The following is a 13,899-nucleotide window of genomic DNA, read 5'->3' on the forward strand; positions in this document are numbered from 1 at the left end:
TCACACAGCCGGCATCATCAGAGACTGGAAACTTTCCCTACTTTGGTCCCCAAGACTTCCAGCCCAAGCACTGGTGGCTTTGTTTTCCTCCTCAGCTCCCTGTGCATTGGCCCTGGCAACCAGCCATTGGCCAGGCTCCCGGTAGCCACACCCAGCTCTGTGCTGAGGCTTCAGAGAGTGTCTAGGCTGGTCTCCTTGGCCCTCCCACTGCGCAGACCCTCCCCTGAAGAGGCAGAGTCTGCCTGACCAGGCCTCATGGAGAGGGGTCCCACCATGGCCCTGAGCATCTTGTCTGAGCAGTTCTGCATCCAAAGGCCTTGCAAGGTGACTATGGGGTGGGACCAGGCCAGCCTGGGGATGAGCTCGGAGTGGCTGAGGCAGCACACCTGTCCCTTAAACCACAGCCCCTCTGACACACACGAGTGGCTGGTGCTCGATTCCCTAAGGAGCCACCACCTGGCCCAATGGGATGGACGTGATGCTCACTCTTGGGGGACAGCTTGGGCCGGGGCCACCGACCTGGCAGATTGGGGGAGAGCTAAGGTAGGAACTCCTGCAGCCGTTTCCCTGGGTGCCGGCTTCCCTACTCAAAGGGCTGACAGCCCCGCCGCCCCACAGCCCCACCGCCCCACCTGCTGCACCCCCACCCCCCTCCTCACCCCCGACCACCAGGCTCGGGGTGCCCTCGATGCACTCTCCACCCAACATAAGGTGAAAACCGGTTAATGGGCTGTCAGCCTGCGGCCTAGATGGAGGGGCGGAGGCTGGGGCTCTGCTGAGGGTCAGAGCTGTCCCTTTGAAGGGAGGGATTGAGACATTCCATCTGGAAAAGACCCTGAGCCCTTGGGCTCACAAGTCCTACCTGGTCTGGGATGCCCTGAAGTGGGTGGGCCCAGCTCCAGCTGGTCTGGCCCCCCGGGGGAGGAGGGGGACAGCAGCTGGAGGAAGTCCCCCGCAGGCTGAGGTCCCAGGGCACCTCAGGCTGCAGAAGCCCTGGGGCTGGACAGGAATTCAGCGGGGCTGACGGTGAGGGGCCAGGAAGACCCCTCACCTCCTCCGCTCCTGTCTGGGCTTGGTTAGTGGAATTAGAGTGTCTTTTCCATACAAGGAGGCTTCAGGGTCTAAAAAGTTCTCTAAAAAGGCAGAAAAGAGGAGGGGGACACACAGGAGGAAATCTACAGGCAGGTGGGCTCCTGGGAAAAGGAGTCCTGAGAAAAAGGTGTCGTTGGGCGCAGGCATGTGAGGCAGGGGTCCTTTTCAGCACACACGTGCGACAAGGACAAAGGGCTCAGATTTCTGGGGTTCCTCTCGTGTTTTGACGGCTGCCAGGAAGAGAAAAAAATGACCATTTCCTGGGTTCAGAAAGAGAGGGGGCACCCCACTCTGGTGAGGGTGGGCTGGAGTCCTGCACGCATCTGCCCGTGTGCCCTCCCGCACCCCTAGATGGGATAACCCATCCAGGCTGACCCTGCTCACCACCACCCTCCCCGCCCAGCCTCCTGGCCATTTCCAGAGGGAGTGTCCTGACCCCAGGCCGCCTCGGAGCGCGGGAGTCCCAGAGCGCGCCGGGAGAGGGGGGCGAGGAAAGGCCGAGCTGGGCACGGCCTGGGGTCCCGGCGCGCCCGCTCCGCACGCCGATCCCGCCCGGGTTTTGCGGCCGCCGCGCCCTCCGGCCCTCTTCCCCGCCTCCTCCCCGCCCTCCGCCCGCTCCCTCCCTCCTCCCTCTCTCCGCTACCGCGGTTGGATCAGTCTTCTGGCATTTCCTGCAGCCGGGCTGCGCTTGCCAGCTGAGCCCCCGCGCGCCCGGCCCCGCGCGCCCCGCTTCTCACGGTAGGAGCGCTGCGGACGGGGAGGGGCGGGCGGGGGTGAGGAGGGTGTCGGGGGGCACCGGGCAGGGGGCGGGGAGAGGGTCGGAGGGGCCGGGGCCCAGAGGGCCGTGAGCGTCCAGCGGGCCGCCGGTGGGCGGCTGCGGGACTGGCCCCGCGCCACTGCCCCCGGGCCCGGGGACTGGGGCGCATCCCTGTGGACCCAGATAGTGACCGCCGCTGGGGCGCCCCGCCCAAGCCTGTCGCGCCGCGCTGGGGAGCCCGGGGTGGCGCGGGGACGATCTCAGACGCCTGAGGATTAGGGCGCGGGTGCGGCCCGACTGTGGGGAGCCGCGGACCACCCCGGGCTCCCCCACTGATGGGGCCTGAAGGAGCTGGGACTGGAGGGAGGTTGGGGGGCAGTCTGCCAGCGTAGCCTGGGTCTGTGTCCCTAGCTCAGCGAAGACCCTGGGGGTCTTGAAGGGGCGGTGTCTGTGAGGAGGCGGCCTGCTGCCTCTGGATGGGGTCTGGGGTCTGCATCTGGCATCTCAGTTCCGGGCTTGTTTCCGAGATGACTCAGTCCGCGTCCACAGAGTGAGGGGTTGGTGAGCTGAGGGGAGATGCCCTGGCTGCCCCCCCCACCCCCACCCAGAGCCTCCATTTCTAGGCCACTGACCCCCTGGAGATAAGGGGCCTTGGAAGTTGTGCAGGGAACCTGAGTCTACAGGAGGGTCCTGTGTGCTTTAGGATTCCTGGGGGTGAGAGGGGGCGGGACACAGTGGGCGTGGGCTGTCAGCGGCCCTGTGGGACAGACACTGCCACCTGGGATCCCCAGGTGCCATCTCTGCTCCCACCCAAGCTGGGCTGCTGCTGTCAGAAGCCCCCGGAAGTACGATTCTGAGTGGCTCTGGAGTGTGGGCAGGTCCCACCCCGGGGAGGTGAGCTTCTCTGCCCCACTCACCTTTGGGCTGAGCCAGGCCCAGCCTGAGCAGCGGGTTTCACTTCTGCTGTTTGGTCATCTTGGGGTTGAACTTGCTACTCTGTCTGCACAAGAAATCACTTTTATGTGTGTCTGCCCGTCTGCCTGAGCCCCTTCAAGGTGCCTTTTGCAGGCAGACCTCTGTGATCTTCCCCAATACAGCCCCCGGGCCAGGGCCAGGGGCAGGCGCAGGTCGTCACGGCCAGGGATGTGGGCACAGCCTTTGGGTTGGAGTGGACGCCCTTGGATCTGTGTGTGCTGGGTGGATCTGGGTCCCAGCCAGCAGAAACCCTGCCCTCGACAGTGGCAGGCAGAGTGGTTTGTTGGGAGGTTTTCACCCACTTCCTTGGTTGTGAGAGGCCTGACTGCTCCTTGAACCTGAAGGCTTTGCTGGCATCCGGCCGTTCATGGGTGTCCCATTGTCTGCCTGCATGTGTGTGGGGCAGGGCCCCGGGTGCCAGGAGAGACGGCACTGAGTGCGTCTGTCTGGTCTGTCTCACCAGCTGTGTTTAGAGAAGGTGACAAGGGAGACGGGCCAGGCAAGGGCCCTCCCGCCGACTGAGTCCTGGGCCTTGTCTTGATGAGGCTGTGCAAACGTGGACCCGTGGGCAGTGCATCCTGGATGCCAGGTGGAAGCCCCTCCTCCCTGGGCCTGAGAATCCAGCTAGCCTGAGTCAGGCCGGGGATCTGCTAGGTCTCCAAAGGTCTGTTCCCGGCTCTTCAGGGATGCTAAATGCAGCCCCTGCCCCCAGGATGGTCGTTTCTGTGCTGAGAAGATCCAGGATCCATTTCTCTCCTGAAATCTCTCTTCCTGGAAGCTTCCTGAGCGGTGATAGTAATCTGACGTGCTATGCTGGAGGGGAGGGAAGGAAAAATGCGTGACAGGCCGGCTGTTTGAAGACTGTTGTGAGTCTTCGGCAGCCGCGTTTTGGGGACTTGCGCTTTCCGCTGATTCTGTGGTTGTAAGCCAGTGAGGGCACGCGTGCACACGCGCACACGCACGCACGCACGCGCATGCACGCACAATGCACAGGTGGAGGGAACGCACCCAAGGTGACAGAAGCATGTCTGCCCCCATCTGCATTCATTGTTCAGGGGACAGGTGTGCAGCTGCCGCCGAGAAGCAGTGCAGCTCAGTCACCCGGGTGAGGCCCGCACCCCGGGACTGGGGGCTGTTCAGGGGTGCACAGTGTCTGTCAAAAGGATCCCAGGTGTTTGGACTTGAAGTGAGCAGTCAGGTGCACTTCCCACCGTGGGGCCCACCGGTCAGGTGGAACTGCCTGGCTGCCCTCAGGAGTGGTGGGGAGCCCAGGTGGGCGCCGTCTGGGGTCTCGGGCCAGGAGGTAGGTGTCACAGGAGGACAGGACTGCTCCTCCCGGCAAGCGTGCTGCTCAAGGCTGTCACGAAGGAACAGAGTCCTGCTGGCTGTGCCAGGTTGGCCCATGACCTCCCCAACCTGCAGGTCAAGGAAACAGAACTGAAACGGGGTATGAGTTCTCCTGGGGTTCGCCGCTGGCCTGGGTGGCTCGGGACTCCCTGCGCAGACATCACAGACCCCTGGGTTTCGGGATTCTGGGAGGGAGGCGCTCGAGGACCATTGGGAGGGGCCTCGGAACCACCCAGCCAGGGCCCTGGGGAGGCACAGGGTCATCAGAGAATTGCCAAGTTTGTCTAGGTCATTGAGCCAGGGAGAGACAGTCCCTACCGCTCAGGACGTGAGCCTGTTTGGCCAGCTCCAAGGGATCTAGGGTACCCACAGTGCCTTTATGAGAAACCTCAGAGCCAGTGCTTCGCTTAACCTCCCAAGCCGACCTCACACCCACTCTTCCCCCCAGGTTGACCTCTGCTTTCCTCCAGCCGCCCCGGCTCTTGCCTGGAGGGCCACACTAGCCATCCCACGGTCTCTCCATCCTTGCGCCTCTGGTCCTCGTCCGGCCAGCAGCCAGCAAGAGCTTTAAAAATATACACATCACATAACCTACCTGCTTAGAGGCCTCTGTAAGTCACACTGGTCTCAATATAATTCTGGACTCCATTCTGTGCTTCCCAGGCCCGGGATGACCGGGTCCCTGCCCCTCTGTCCGCTCTCCCCACCTCCTCGCCCCAGCTCACAGGCATCCAGCCCCAGACCCGGCTTTTCTCATCACAGGCCTCACTGTCCCTTGTGCCCAGGGTGCTGAGTCACATCCCCGCTGAGATGCACTTCTGAGAGACCCTCTGCTCCCAACGGAAGCGTCCATTTTAAGGTGCTGGGTTTCATTTTCTCAGCAGCCGACGCATTAGTCCCTGAGATCCTCTCCATCCTGTATCTGTTCAGTTGAGTGACAAAATATGGACAAAGCGGTTGGACCAGGGCCAGGCCCACCCCCACCACAGGCGCCGCTGGCATGTGGGTCACCCTTCCCTTTTTGCCTGGATGTCTGCTCAGGGCTCTGCCCCAGGGCCTGGCACACAGTAGGTGCCCTTTGCTCATGTGAAGCTGTAGACTGTCTTTGCCCAGGGTTGCCCCATCGTGCATCTCCCAGCCAGTCTCTGGCTTCTCAAGCATCGGCAGTCAGGACACCTGACCGGCTCGTCCTCTCTGGTCCTCGGATGGAAGGACCCGGTTTGCGCCCTTCCCAGGAGTCCTGCCCTTCCTGACTTAGAAGTAGCAAGTGCAGAGTGGCTTACCTGGAGGAGTGCCTAGTGTTTACTGGGCGAGTGGAGGTGGCCTAGGTGCCCAGGCCCGCTCTGACTCTGGCCAGGACCAAGGGCTGAAGGGGAAGTCTCGGTCCCACAACTGAGCAATGCCACCCAATGCTAGAGGTGTTTTACAGGCTTAATGAGCACGTGACAAGGGGCTTGGGGGATGCCCGGTCCCACAGGCCACTGGCCAGGCTGACTCGTGTGACCAGCCAGGTGTCCCTTTCCCTTGTCCAAAGCCAGGGAGGGGTTGGAGACTGGGTGTAGGCAAGTCCGCAGGAAGGCAGAAGTGGGTGATGGCCCGGTGGGGATAAGCCTGCTGCTCAAACAGGATGGAGGGAAGCCTCCGGGTCCTCAGCCTCCAGCAGGCAGGGGCGGCACCTTTGTCCCTTTCCTCGCTAGCTTGGCCACAGCCACCACGATTCCGTTCTCAGCTGCTTCCACTCTGGGAGAGGCTGTCCCTGCCAAGGATTAGGTGGTGGCATTGATGTGCCCGCCTATTGGGGTGAATACGGCATTGGAGGTGGCTTAAAGGGCCAGCCCTGTTCTCTGGAGTGGAGCTGTGAGCGGGGAGGGCTCTGTGCCCACCTATTGAGATGAATTCGGCAGGGAGTCCATTAAAGGGCCGGGGTCTTGTCCTACTGGGACTGCGTTGTGGCTGCAGGGGTGGTTTCTGGTGGCTGTGTCCCCTGTCCTGCCTCCCTCGTTGTCCCACCTCCCCTGTGGTGGGAGAGCCGCTCCCCCAGGAGGCCAGAGGGAGGGCACCGGAGGAGGAGCCACTGGGACAGGAAGTCGGATGCGCCTGCCTAGTAGGATGAGCCTCACCCCCTAACCCTACCCCAACCCCGCCAGGAGTCACCCAAATCGGCCCGGGCAGTGGGGATGGGAGGCACTGCATCTGAGGTCTGCAGACGTGAGGACGGAACGTTCCGGGTCAGAGAGCCCAGGGAAGAGAAGAGGCCTTTGTGGTTATGTGTTGACACGTCTCCGGGATGTGCTTTTATGCCTTTGCTGCTTTCAAAGACGTGACTGGGCGAGTACTGGGCTAGGGGTGGGGCAAGCTTCACTGTCAGTCCTCAGGCATCCTTGGGGTGACACCCAGGGGTCTGGGGCCCTTGCCACCCTGGTCCTCCCATGGGCACTGGGCCTGTAGGCTCCTCACCCCAAGACAAGGGATGGGGGAGCCCCACACCTCCCAGGAACCTACATGCCAGTGTGGCTGTCTTGTGCCGGGCTCCGAGAATAGGGCCGGGGACGGCCGTGGACAGAGCCCCCGCCCACCGAGACACCTCTGGTTCCTCATCTGCAGTGGCCCTGACCAAGGCCCCCTCTGGCCAGCACTCAGCCACCCAGAGGAATGGGACAGGCTCTCCTGCGTAACCCTGTCCCCTCCCCCTGCTGGCTGGGCTGGATGAGCTGTGCAGGGCTCCTGTGCCCTGGCGCAGACCTGGGGCTGGAGGACAGGGCAGAGGCTGGCCAGGGTCTGAGGGGCGATGGCATCAGGACTAACAGTGGCTTTGAAGGCCAGGCAGAGGGAAAGTCTCAGGGATCCTTAACCCTGGTCCCAGGGCCAGCAATTTCTTTACCTCCTAAAGCTGTGTTTCCTTGTCTGAACAGCTGGGCCCACAGCAGCCCACAGAAGTCACGAGATGGTCTCACACGAAGGCGTTGGGGGACCTCGGCCGCAGGCTGGTGACTCTGGTCTGGCTCCTAGTGGGGGAGAACCAGACCTTACCAGCCCGAGGCCAGGCACACAGTAGGGCCTCAGGTGCTGGGGGGTGGGGGAGCAGTTGGGACTCGGAATTAAATAAAGCCCAGAGATGAACATCTGCGTAGGGCGTGCCCCGCCCCCGGGACTGAGCGCTCCAGCCCAGCCCAGCCCCAGCTGCCCTGTGCAATGTGCCAGGCTCCTGGGTGCAAACTGACCCACAGGAAGGGGCCTCTGCCTCTTCATTCTCTGGCTTCAGACTGAGTGCAGACTCTCACCTGAGCCCTCCTGTCTCCCCTACCCAAAGCTCACAGGGTCCACCTGGCTCCCACTGGAGCCGGGAGGAAACCACTGCCCAGAGAATGGCAAGACCAGAGTGTTGTCCTCACCGGGCCTCAGTGTCCCCATCCATAAGGCTCCCCCTAAGGCTCCCAGATCCCTCATCCTGTGCTCTACGTCTCCGCCCACCCCCGCCTCCGCCCCTGATGGGCAGTGCCAAACCGGGAACCAGAGTCCAGATGCCCTGTTCCTTGCCGGGGTTCTCTGGAGGGCTCAGGTCCTCCCAGCTGTTTTAGAGCCTGAAGGTACCCAGCAAATTTTATACGGAAAAAAAAATTGCCACTAATTTTTAAAAGGGTGAAGGCCACAAGACCAATGTTTAGAAATCTGTCCCCTTTCCCCTCAGGCACCACACAGGACTTCGTGTCACCAAAGCGGCTGCCTGCTGCCACCCTCGGTCCCTCACCCCTGCCTCCCTGCCGTCCTGGAGCAGGACGGGGAGAGGGCTTTCCAGGCCGCCCAGCGCGAGCCCTTTGCGGGACCTGGTGGCCTCCTGGCATCCTCCACCCGCTGCTCCTGGAGCCCCCTCCCACTGCAGCCCACCCGCACTGGGCTTCTGGTCTGGGCTCCCGCATCAGGGCACAAGTGGCCCCCGCTCTGAGGCCTCGATGCTGCCTCTGAGCCTCAGGAGCCAGCCTTGAAGGGCAGGACCCTGCGGGCAAGTCCCAAAGGGCAGGACCCCAAAGGCTGCTGGGAAGAGACCCAGCGCTTGGCCCCATGAGGCTGGGAGATTTTGGAGCTGCAAGAAGTGACACCTTGACCCAGAAATGTAAGAATTCTCCCAGGAAGACGGCTTAGAGTTTCCCTGCACGGGGCAGGCTCAGCGCTCAGCCTCGCCGCCGGGCCCCCGCCGAGTCCCGAGCGCAAGCCTTCCTTCCCACGCAGACCTCCCTGGCGGCGTGTGCCGCCGTCAGCAACAGCCCAGCCTCGTCCTGAGGGAGAGCCTCCCAGCTGCCCAGAGCGGGGCCGGCTGGGCTGGGCTTCCTTTGCCTGATCAGAAGTGAGAGTTTCTCAGGCCTGGGCCGGAACGCCGTCCTCTGCTCTGCTCTCCCAGAAGGCCAGGTGCTCGCTCGATGTCACTCAGCACCTTTCTGCCTCAGCATATGCTGATCCTTGGCTGGAAAGCCCTTCCTGGCTCCGTCTGGGGCACTGACTCAGCCCCCGTGGCGGGGTGACACTTGGTGGCGTGCAGGGAATACCAGACGTCTGGGGAGCGCACCCCGGGCCGGTGGCACCTTGTCTGTGGGTGGGCGCCCACCTCACCCCTTATCTGCCCCCTTTTTGCCAGAAATACACTACATTTAATTTTTAAAATATTTTTAATTGTGGCAACGTTGGTTCGTAACAGCCTGCAGGTTCACCTGTACATTGTATTCCACCTTAGTGTACACTGCCGCGTGCGCACCACCGAGAGGCGTTCCCGCCCGTCGCCATGCTGTCAGCCCCCTTTACCCAAGTCCCACTCCTGCCTCCCCCCGTAACCGCTGTTCTGTTCTCTGGAGCTGTGGTTCAGTTTGGCCATTTATTTCGGGTTTTGCTTGTTTTTCATGTTCCGCGGACGGTCTCGTTCTTCCCCCCCCTTGCTTCACGTGGCGTCAGGCCTCGAGGTCCACCCGCGTCGTGCAGACGGCGGGCCCTCCTCGTTTCTCGTGGCTGAGTAGTACCCCCCGGCTGCCACCACTTCTTTGTCCATTCTTCCATCAAGACCGTCCCTTCTCCTCACGGGCCGGGGCCAGGTCTCCGGCCGCTGGCCCAACTCCTTCGGGTCGCGGCCCCTGGCCAAGCCCTCGCGCCTTGCCACTGGCTGGGAGATGTCACCCGCTTTCTTGGCGGGTCAGTGAGCTGCTGCTTCTGTTTGTCTGGTTTGGGTGTTTTGTTTAGGCGGAGGCAGGCGGGTTCGCCAGAGCTCGTTAAGCCGGATGCCCAAGTCTGTAAGCACTGTCCCTGGAGAAGAGGTGGCCCTGACTTCCCACGGGGGCTCTGGAGTGACCTGTCTGACCACATGGATGCCTGGCAGCGTGGTGGTTGAGCGTGGGCTCAGTGGTCCAAACACCAAGTGGGAGCCCCTTCCCACTCAGACACATCACTAGCCAGGGGGCCCTGGGCAAGTCCCTTAAGCTCCAGGCCTCAGTTTTCCCATCTGTGAAATGGGCCACCTCAGTGCTGGCCTCGGAGGCGAGAGGAGGATGTGTTTGAAGCGCAGAGCTGGCCCCCAGAGATGCCACAGCCAAACGGCCCTGGTCTGGGTGAGGCTCTGCCGATCCTCCAGCCCTTCCAGCAGGGAGGGACCATCTCCTTATCATGAATTAAAGCTTTGATTAATGATTAATGACTGGGAAAGGTTGACACTCGGGCACCACACCAAAAAATAAAACCAGTCCTTCGAGGTCATGACTTCTGGCTCTGCTGGCTTCAGGCCAAGGAGTCGAAAGTTCCAGCTCAGGACCAGCCCCTGACCGCCGTCCCCACCCCACCCCCGGATGCCCAGCTCTCGTCCCCAGTGTGTTTTCGTGCTCCTGCTATATATGGATGAATCCACAAGCAGATGCAGACTCCTCTGGCCCTGTGACAGATGTCGTGTGACTGCAGCGCTCCCTGCACACCCCTGCTCATTTCCTGTGACTTCGGAGTCACAGAGGAGGTGCAGAAACCCTCACGCTCGGCCTTTGACAATGTCTCTTGAGCCGTGCGGTTACAAGTGCCAATTTCTCGTTCATTTTCCTTGCTTTCTATAGATAAGTCACGACTTATTTCCATCCCCCTGTTGAAGGGTGTCGGGTTGTTTCCGTTTTATCTGTGGAGCGTGTTTTGTGTTGGGTCTCCTGGGGCGGGAGGTGGGTTCTCTTCAGGGGTATGGGCCTGCGGTGGGGCCCGGGGGTCCCAGGGTGGGCACATGAGCAGCCCGACTAGATGTGGCTGCGGGCCCACCGCCGGTGCCCCGGCACACGTAGGGGAGCCGGCCTTTCCCCTTGAGCAGCAGGGCTGAGGACAGACACCCAGTGAGTGTGAAGCTGAAAGCTCCTCACGGGAGTGAGAGTGAGGGGCTCTTCCCAGGCCCCCCCGGGGGGTGGGTGGGCAGGGGCTGCATCTCCTGGGAGAGCAAGGCTCCCAGCTCACACGCTGCATGGGGTCGGGATGAACTTTCTTAGCACGTCCGTCAGCTCTCCTGGCCTCGGGAGCCCGCTCACCGCGTCTGTCCTCTTGAATCCATCCGGCTGGAGGGAGAAGCCTTTCTCCCCGCTCTGCCTTCACAGGCTGAACGGCTGCTCCCCAAACACACAATACAAAGATGTTTGCCCCAGTCCCCAGGGGTCTGAAGGTGACCAGCCCATTCTGTTCACTAAAAACAAGAGCCATGTGTACAACACGGCGACTGTAATTGGTAACAGTGTCGTACAATTGAAGTTCACCGAGAGCGGAACTAGAGAAAACAGATAAATACAGAAGCTGGTGGGTGTGCTGGTGACCCAGACGGAGGAATCCTTCCTCAGTGGGTCGTGTATCAAATCAAATGACGTACCCTTCCAGTATCTTACCCTTTGCCTTGCTGATTATACCTCAGCGAAGCTGGGAAAGGAACAGGCTGATCCTGAGATGACAAGGGTCCAGAGAGGGCAGGGTCTGGCCGAGGGGTCTGCAGGTTCTGCCCGCAGCTGGTTAGAGCACAGAGGCACCCCCAGTGAAAACGCACAGCACCACGGTGCCAAGGATGGACTGCGCAGGCCAGGGCCCCGGCCGCGGCGTTCCATGCAGCTGCTCCGGGGAAGCAGGTCGGCGGGCGGAAGGGCTGGGGCCTGGCTGTGTGGTCTCCTGGAGCCTGGGTGCGAAACAGCGTTGATGACACTGGTGCACCCGCCCTTCACGTGCTCAAGGCCACCCCGGGAGCATCTAGCAGCTGGGAGGTGGCCCCGGCAGGACTTGGGGATGCCCTGTGCCCAGTGTCCAACCTGGGAGAGAAGCCTCATCTCCCCACTCCCCAGTTGTGACCAGGGAGATGCCCCTTCTCCCAAGGGTGCTGGGTGCTGACTGTCCATCTCGGTAAGCCTGCTCGTGTGTGTATATGTGTCAGCTCCGCCTGCTGTAACAGACGCCACAGACGGGGCGTAAACAACAGGCAGTCACTGTCCCCCGTCCTGGGGGCTGGAATCCAAGGCCCAGGGGTGGGCGGGGCCGGCTCCTCCCGGGGCCTCTCTCCTCAGCGTGGAGATGGCCGTCTTCTCCCGCGTCCTCACGTGGTGCCCCTCTGCGTGTGTCTGCGTCCTGATCTCCTCTTCTTGTAAGGACACCAGGCCCAGGGGATTGGGACCCACCCCAGTGACCTCATTTTAACTCAATCACCTCCTTAGACGCCCCATCTCCAAGTACAGTCATGTTCTGGGGTACCAGGGCCAGGGATCCAGCATATGGATTTGGGGACACAATGCAGCCCATCAGAGTGGGCAATGGAGTGACCATAACCATGGCCCCCGGCACGGTTCATCAGCGGGTTCCTGGTCTACAATTCTACGTTTACTTCCTATGAGCACATGTTTGCCAGGAGTAAGATTTTGAGGCGAGCAGAGTGTTTTATACACACGAATGTGTGTTTTCAGGTTTCATCCTCTCGAACCTTGGCTGTTTTATGTTGGCCTGGGCGCCCTGGCTCAGCCAGCATTCCCAGTGCCCGGACCTGGGGTGGAGCCTAGAGGCCCACACCCCGCAGCACTCACACACACAGACCCAGTCGCACTTTCCCGGGTCTGAGCTCCACCTGTGGGCAGGAAGTTCGATCAGGCAGGAGGTTTGTAGGGCCAGCAACCTGCTGCCGTCAGGTCCCGCTGCTCACTGGCCATCCCACCTGCCGGGCCATCCTTTTCGGCCCCAGCATCCCGGGCCTGGATCTGCTTTCCCATCACCGTTGCCCTGTGATCCAGTCCAGCAAACACCGTCCGCAGTGGCCGCTGGGAAACCAAACGTGACCTTTCCTTCAAGCCGGGTGAAGGGGATGCGGCACTAGTGGGCTGTTTGTCCCGAGGCTCAGAGACCTTTCTGTGCCAATAATCCTGAGTCCTGGGAGCTGGCCAGCGAGGGTCTTCCCCAGGGGTCCCCCGCCCCTCCCTGTCACCAGACCTGACAGATGCGTGCGGCGTGGGGCACGTGGAGACCTCGGCCCTGAGCTCGGGAGGAGGAGCAGGTCCTCAGCTACAGAAGGGATGCTGTTTCAGCAGAGCGGAGGCGCTGTGAGGAGGCGGCGGTGGGCCCTGGGGCCCCCAGCAGGGCTGACCTCCCGGGGTTCATCTACAGCGTCTCCACTCTCCGGAGCACTACTGAGGCCTCCAAATGCAGCAGGAGAGGGAAAAAAGACTTCTTCCACACCACGTGGGTCCCTCAGGAGCTGCCCCGCCAGCTCGTGTCCCCGCTGACCGCCGGAGCTGCAGGCCAGGCTGGCGGCTGATTTTTAAGCTGCAGTTTAACGAATGATGGGAGGAAGACACCCAGGCAAATGACTGTCCTCCACCCCGTTCATTATTTTTAAACTGTGTCTGCTTTTCGGTTTATTTTTAAATCTCGCAAGCACAGGGAACATGCTGTTTATTTCCAGCCGGCCTGTTCTCCCCGACGTGGCCATTTATCACTTCTCGGCCCGGGTCCGGAGTGCCGAGTTTCTGGTGGGGCCCCAGGCAACCTGCTGGGGCCAGCTTGCCATGTGGTCTCCTACCTGATGATGCCACTGTGACCCCTGAAGGGACACTGCCCCGTGCAGGGCTGGTGTCCCTGTGCTCAGTGGCCCCAGACACCTTCTCTTAAACTTCTTGTTGGAGGGGTTGCCAGTTATTTCCTTTTTAGAAAAAAAATGTGTTTCTGGTTTGGGTGCACCCTTGTGTAGGAAACCAGATGAAGAAGAAGATTGTTAGAAATGTGTGCAAACCAAGAGTGAGTAGGCGCTGAGGGAGGACCTGCGCTGTGTCAGGGGGTCATGAGCAGAACTGCAGTGGGATCTTTTGAGATGCTGAGAGGCTGCCTGGCTGTGCTCTGCAGCTCGTTCAAATCCCAAGAGGGATCCTCACAGTTATTAGCAATAGCCAGTGGGTATCGCGTGTCCCCTCGAACCCCGACTTTCAGGTGTAGAACAGGCACCTGTTCCGTTCACGCTCAGGACAAGCCTCGAGGCACCTGGCAGCACCATTCTCAGGCGCAGAAGCTCAGAGATGGCCCATGCCTCGCGGGCCCCGCCAGCTGGAGGGCTCAGAGGCCCTTGCAGGTCGGACGCTGGTGCCTCAGTCAGGCACGGGAAGGGGAGGAGGGGCGCTGCAGATGAGAGGCTCAGCAGGCAGGACCCGAGGGTGGACCCAGGGATGCACCTTGGATGATGAGGTCATCAGGATGGAGGGAGCGAGGGTCAGGGA

General features: G+C 61.5%; 1 protein-coding gene across 3 annotated transcripts in view; it reads left to right on the plus strand.

Moving 5' to 3' along the window:
* Positions 1–1,707: 1,707 nt before the first annotated feature.
* Positions 1,708–13,899, plus strand: part of OSBPL5 (oxysterol binding protein like 5) — a 64,591-nt gene continuing 52,399 nt past the window's right edge. The window contains exon 1 of one of the 3 annotated variants that reach the window (XM_032490112.1): positions 1,708–1,830. The gene's annotated coding sequence lies outside the window, so the exon portion shown is untranslated. The remainder of the gene's footprint in view (positions 1,831–13,899) is intronic. The other 2 variants (XM_032490111.1, XM_032490113.1) reach the window with 2 other exon arrangements.

Source organism: Camelus ferus, chromosome 10 (genome assembly GCF_009834535.1).
Source record: "Camelus ferus isolate YT-003-E chromosome 10, BCGSAC_Cfer_1.0, whole genome shotgun sequence".
NCBI lineage: Eukaryota > Metazoa > Chordata > Mammalia > Artiodactyla > Camelidae > Camelus > Camelus ferus.